Raw genomic sequence first — 7,288 nt, 5'->3', positions numbered from 1 at the left:
GGGTACAACAGCAGGGACAGGGATACACCTCTTTCACTGAGAACCTAAGCTCTGTGTTACTGGACTGGCCTTGTGTCCACCAGTCTCTTTCTTTAAGGGAAGACACTGGAACACTCACAGTCCCTACTCCCTACCAGAAAGTCAAGGATTGCAAGGCAGAGATGCCCAGAACCAGAAGCACAGCAGTCTCCCTACCTGTCACCGGGTATGTGACTCCTGATGTGGGATCCACGGTGGCTCTTGGCAAGGCTGTCCCAGTGAAAGCATGTCTCAGCAGTTTCTTCTCTGGTCCTCAGTGATTTTCAACTTCTTTCTGAGGCAACTCTTCTGGTGGCAATGTGACCAGTAGCAGTAGCTTCCATTATAGCACCTGTAGCTCTCAGTAGCTGTGGCTTCCAAAATCCCCTTCAGGGTTCCTGGGATCTCCGTTATGTCTCCAGACTCTCCAGTAGTTGCCATGTCTCTCTGCGGCTGGCAGACATCACAGCTTTTTCTGCATCAGATTTACGAATCAATACATGTATATAATACCTACATCAACAGATATAAAACATGGAGTCTCACAGGGTGTCTGGGTGGCTCAGTTGATTAAGGGTCCAACTCTTGGTTTCGGCTCAGGTCATGATCTTGGGGTGATGAGATCAAGCCCCGTGTTGGGCTCTCTGATCAGCACCGAGTCTGCTTGAGATTCTTTCTCTCCCCCATCAAAGAAATAAATACATAAACATTTAAACAAAAACATGGAGTCTCACCATTGTCCCCTGTTCCTATTTACCCATATTCCTTTTGCACTGGACATACAAGCATCAGTGAATATCTATCCAGAAAGATCTAGGAAGGTCCCAACCTACACTCAGTGGGACCCTGGGTTTCATTCTTATTCTTACTACTGCTGCTTCCTCATTTAAATAGTTTTCCATTTATTCATTCATTCAACCTCCCACTCAATATTTATTGAGCACCTATTATGTGCTGGGACCACACCCTGGAGAATTAGACCTAATGTTCTTATTCAGGGTGCTCACTAAGTCTAATAATAATTGTTATTATAACAACAACAATAAAAAAATACTCATAAAATGCTTAGTGTGTGCCATTCCTCAATATCATCAGGTAAATACTCTCATTCTTCCCTACTTTCAAGTGAGAAACCAGGGCCTGGAGAGGTACTGCTGCCCAAGTTTGCACAGCAAGTCAAGTAAATGGGCAGTCTCTGTTTCATGTCCCAGCCCCCTGGGGGTGGGGCAGAGCATATAATTGTGCATCAGGTGTGATTCAACCCTAACCTGGTCATACAGTCACACCCCCACCTCATTCTAGGATTTTCCAGAGGTAACACCATTTAAAAAAGAAAAATAATTGTTTTTAAGAGGAACTAATGGGGTGCCTGGGTGGCTCAGTGGTTTGGGCCGCTGCCTTTGGCTCGGGTCGTGGTCTCGGGGTCCTGGGATCGAGTCCTGCGTCGGGCTCTCTGCTCGGCAGGAAGCCTGCTTCCCTCTCACTCTCTCTGCCTGCCTTTCTGCCTACTTGTGATCTCTCTCTGTCCAATAAATAAATGAAATCTTAAAAAAAAAAAAAAAGAAAGTAGTCTTCTAAAATGAGAAAAGCATTCAGCTTTAGGATTCACGTAACCTTCCCACCTGTCTCCAGCCCTTCTGAACTCAACCTGATTTCTAGAGAAAGGGTCTTTACAGTGTTGAATTAGAAAGAGTCAAAAAGGTCTGTGATTGCTAAGAAGCTGTCAGAAAACCTTCTCAGGGGAGAAGAGACCAGGCGTGCGGAGCCCATCTCCTTGCAGCTGGGGGAAGGCTTTCTACGGACCCCGAGGGGAGCCCCCCACTCTGGGGTATCCACAGAGTTGCACCCTCCCGGATGTGTGCTGCTTCAGTGGGGCAGCTCTTTGTATGGGAAGCGATGCCACATCTCCAAGCGCCAGTCTCTCAGGAATGTAATCAGATGATCAACAGTCTGAGAGGCTTCAACAATACATACTGTGGCGAGAGTCATGTGGTACCACAGCCCTCATGGGCTCTGTCCATGCAGAGAAGAAAGGAAACAGTCAGTACAGTGCAACAACCCCTCCAGGGTTCCCAAGATCAAAAGATGTCCTTAGACTGACCTGTGCAGCCAGTTGGCTTGCTGTCCTGTAGCGATGGCAGCACGTGGTGGGTTCCTGTGTTTTGGGTGATCATCTGCTTTGGTGATCAGCTGAGAACACTTGCTCTGAGAGCTGAACCCTCCTGGTGGTATTTTTCCACCCCTGGCTGGGGCATGACAGAATTTTTTCCTGTCCACAAGAACAGAAGATGATGTCAAAAGGAAAGAACTTAATGAGCTCTTGGCAGTGATTCTATATTATTTCTAGAAGAAAGGGCTTAAGTTCTAGTGTGGTTTTTCAAAGCAATAATTCTTCGTGGCCATACTTTTCCTAACTATGGGGAAATGGTGACAGTAAATCTCTAAGTAATACAGGGCATTTGGTGAAAATCTTTTGTTTGAGGCTAAGAGATTTGGGGGGGCTTTGCCAATTATTATTATTTTTTTTACTTTCATTTCTTTGATTATTCTCTTTCCCTTTTCTCTCTCTTCTTTTTCTGGGACTTCCATAGTGTATCTGCTGATATGATTGCTGGTGTCCAGCAGGTTTCTTAGATTTTTTTTTTTTCATTTTTCTTCATTCTCTTTCTTTTATTTTCTCAGACTGCATAATTTCAATTGACCTACCTTTAAGTAGTCAAGTTTCAATTCCAGTTATTGTACTTTTCAGCTCCTTAATTTCTGTTTGGTTCCTTTTAATAATTTCTCTCTTTATTAATATTCTCCTTTTGGTCGGACTCTGTCCTCACGATATCCTTTAGCTTTTGAACACATGTAAAACAGCTGACTCATAATCTTTTCCTAGTAACTCCAGTGTCCGGGCTACCACAGAGATGGTTTCTATTGAGTGTCCCTCCCCCTCCCCCAGGTATGGACCATATTTTCTTGATTCCTTCCATATCTCACAATGTTTAGATGAAAAGTGGACAGGTTGAGCATTGTAATGTGTGACTTTGGAAACAAGATTCTCCATCTTCCCCATGGTCAGTTGTTTCTGCTTGCTTTTAATGTTTGTTTTTTAGGGGATTTTCTGAGCCAGAGTTTAAGTCTGTATTTTTGTCATTTTTGACCCTTGAAGTTTCTGTTCTGTTAGCCTCCTGGTCAGGCAATGAGTGGACACAGGTTTCCTTCAGTGTTTGGAAATCACATATCTCTGAGTTTTTGCCTGGGGCTCTGTGTGTGTTGGGGTGAACCTTCAGTCCTTAGCCATGCAGTTTGTAACCCTGCTTTAGTCTTCACTTCCTGTGTGTGCAGAGTCTGGATCAGCCAGGGGTGAGGATGGAAGGTCTTCTCAGGTCTTTCCTGAACACACGCACAGTCCTGTTTTTGTGGCTGTGGCTTTCCAGGTTATCGGAATACACTGGAACTTTTCCGAGCTCTTATGCCCCAAGGGTAATATTTCCCAGTGTTTCCTCCATGCTTTTTATTTTTCAAAATTTTAGACAAGTTTTTATTTATTTAAGTAATCTCCACCTCCAACATGGGGTTCCAACTCATGACCCCAAGATCAAGAGTCACAGCTTTTTGACTCAGCCAGACAGGCTCCCCTCCCCCTCCCCCCCCGCCATGCTTTTTAATCTACTGTCTGTTCCAATTGTAAATTGTAAATGTTTTTATAGCATTATAAATGTTTTTGACAAATGCACTTTGGGTAATGGTTATAGTGCTGGGTGTGTTCCAGTTAGGGGAGATAAAACAGGCCCCTTTGGGGGCACCTGGGTGGCTCAGTCAGTTAAGGATCTGACTTCAGCTCAGGTCATGATCTCAGGGTCCTGGGATTGAGTACCGTATCGGGCTCCCCATCAGTGGGGAGTCTGCTTCTCCCTCTCCCTCACCATTCCCCTACCCCTGCTTGAGCCCCCCCAAAATAAATAAAATCTTCAAAAAAGAAAACAAAAACATGCTCTTTGAGCAAAACTTCCATGGAAGCATTAGATAGATCACCAAGGACAATTCTTTGCAAATGAGAACGGTTCTGCTCTCTCTGGAACCCCATAGGTACTGGGACTTTGGGCTGTTACTTTCAAGGCAACTGTTGAGCTGAGGGCAGGCAAGGGGACTAGAGTAAGTTAAAATGCCCCAGAGCTCACTGTTCTTGCTGAGATTCAGCCCTTTTTGTTGATTGAGTGCCCCCCAAATTGTAGCCATCTACTGGTTCATTTCCAGAGTTCCAGAAAAAGTTGATTCTGACCGTTCTTTGCCAGTGTTTTATTTGCTCTCACGGAGGAGTGCACTCCTGCCATTTCTTATTCTGACATTTTCACTGGCACTGCCTTACCGGTTTTTCTCTCAGGGTTCTTGGACGTTGTTGTTGTGTTCTCAGAAGTTCTTTCTTTCTTAAAGATACTAGTATTTTGTGATCTTAGCAATAAATAGTTTTGCCCAATTCACCTTTTGGTATTTGACTTTGTTTATGGTGTTTTGACCACTATAAAAGTTTTTGGTTATTATGTTATCAAATTTATTAACCTTTTCTATGGATTTGAGCTGTAATGAGAAAACTTGCCCTTCTCTCTAAATCTGGAGCTATTTACCTGTGTTTTCTTAAGGTACTTATATAGGTTTATGTTTTATCTGTAAATCTCTAATCTATTTGGATTTTATCATAATGTGTATTGTGAAAAATGGGTCTAATTTTATCTTTTTTCATGTAGCCAGCCCCTCACACTGTTAGCATGAATCTTTCCTCTCTGACTTAAGATGCTTCCATTATTGTATATGAAATTTCCATGTGCAGTTAGGCCTAGGTCTGGATTTTCTATTCTGTTCTATTGGTTTCTCTAGTCATGTCCCAGTGCCACACTGTTTTTATTGACTTATAGAGGCTTTATTTTATATAAGCTAGTTCCCTGTTTTCACGTTGTTTTTCTTTTTTTAGGTTTTCTCTCCCTGGCCATTATTGTTTATTCTTCTTCCAAATGAACTTTGTAGTACACTTACTTTGTGCCAGACAAAAATTCTAGTGATATTTTATATTGGAATTGTGTTCAGTTTATATATTGCCTTCACGATAACTGATATGCCAAAACATGCTCTATTTCTATACTCTTTCAAGGCGACTTTTGGGACATAGAGGACTGCTTTGTACTTTCCCTCATAAAGATTTTGGGCATTTCTTATTAAGTTGGCACATACATATTTTGATATCATAAATGGGGCATTCTCTCTCATTCTAACTGGTTCTTCTTTGTATATATAAATCCCACTAATTTTGGGACATTGATTTTATAATCTGCTGTTTTATTCTTCTATATAATTGCTTTCCCATGGGTTCTTTTTTTTAAATTTTTAATTTATTTATTTGACAGAGAGAGATCAAAAGTAGGCGGAGAGGCAGGCAGAGAGAGAGGAGGAAGCAGACTCCCAGCTGAGCAGAGAGCCTAATGCGGGGCTCGATCCCAGTACCCTGAGACCATGACCTGAGCTGAAGGCAGAGGCTTTAACCCACTGAGCCACCCAGGCGCCCCTTTTCCATGGGTTCTTTTGGGTTTTCCAAATATAAAATAATACCAGCTGCTGGGATATTATGTTTTAGTGGCGTTAGTAAGGACTGGGAAAGCTCCCTTGTGAGAGAGTTCTGGATATCACTATTTATTAATAAGACCTATATGCCAAGGTAACCTCTCATACACTTCAGCATTTCTTACAGTGTTACTATGACTTTAGGCCTAAACTAGCCTCCACCAGAGAAGTTGAAAAGTGACCTTATCAGGATCCTGTTTGTCTACAAATACACATGTGTAAACACAACATGGACACACACTATCTGTTTGGTTCTTGAGAAATAACCATGTGCAGAGCTAAAGATGCTCTACCCCATGAGGTTACCAGGTACATCAGGGCCCTACTGTTGACAGTGACCAGCAGCCCCTCACTATGGTTCGCCAAAACGGAGATAACAATTCCTGACCTTGTGCTGAAGCTCTTTACTTTCTTAGGGCGATTTTGTGCTTCACATTCTTTTTCACTCTAATGTTACTCGTCCAGTGCCATGTGGGGTAGTGGCAATCCCATTCCCATTTCCCAGAAAACAGGGCTCCCCGGGCTAGTAGCTGGCTAAGGGAGGAGCAGGGATTAGAACTCAGCTTTTCTCTCTTACTGTCTGTTCTTTCCGACATGCTTAAATACCTGCAAACCCTTTTGTTGCTATTAAAGCCTATTTCTTACCTTCCGTCCGAGGAGTCCAGAGAGCATCCTCTATTATAATATCTCTTCATATGTATGAGTCCTGTGATTTTGTTCCCTTCCAGCTTCCCCTTCGACAGGTTAAATCGCCCCGATTCCATTCCTCATAGAGTTTATCTCCCACCTCTTTTGTCAGTTTTAACAAAGAGGTTGTGACTCTTGGGTCCCTGCTCAATAGAGCTCTTCCTCATTATTTTGTAACCTTTATACCTCCTTCCAGGGAGAGTTAAATAAAGCCTGTGGATTTTTGATACGAATGTCTGGCAGGCTCGTGCTCACATAGGAAGGTTTCCAGCAAGGCTCGCTGATGAAAGCTTCGCTCCGGTGACGGAGGCCCATTCATGGCAGATGAAAGGCAGAGCTCCTCTGCTCATTCCAAAACCCACAGATGGGGACGGTGCCCACATGAAGGTCCAAATTCCAGAGCAAGTCCTGTTCTGGCAGGAGGAGACAGGCTGTAATGAGAATATTAAGAAACTAGGAACCATCAGGTGAATAATTCATTTTTTGGAAAGACACTGTTCTTCCAGCCTGTTTATCATGTGTAAAAATTATCCTTGACCTAGAATTTCATTATTGCACCTGAGCCAGCCTGAAAATTAGAAAAATTAAGTAGCATAACATATAAGTAGTAAAAAGAAGAATAAATCTTGAGAGTTAACGGCTACGCGATGTTCTGTATGTTAAAGCGTGAAGTGTGTCAAACGTGCTTCGGTGGCATTTTAAACATGGCACCAGAATCTCCTCCTCTTTTGACATCCTCAGAAGAAGGTGCCAGATTTGGATGATAGGAGGGCATGGCATCCATCAACCAGGTGACTTTCTTTCTTTCTAGGAACCAGAAGTGGCTATCGCAGTCCTTCAGAGAACATTGGTTTTGGAGTCAGAGAAACGTGGTCAGGCCTTACATGAGCACCTCCTAAATCAGGCTCAACACCTTTATTTTGCAGAAACGTGGTCAGGCCTTACATGAGCACCTCCTAAATCAGGCTCAACACCTTTATTT

The sequence above is a fragment of the Meles meles genome, chromosome 3 (genome assembly GCF_922984935.1).
Source record: "Meles meles chromosome 3, mMelMel3.1 paternal haplotype, whole genome shotgun sequence".
NCBI classification, from domain to species: Eukaryota; Metazoa; Chordata; class Mammalia; order Carnivora; family Mustelidae; genus Meles; species Meles meles.
Note: the sequence above shows the minus strand (reverse complement) of the source record.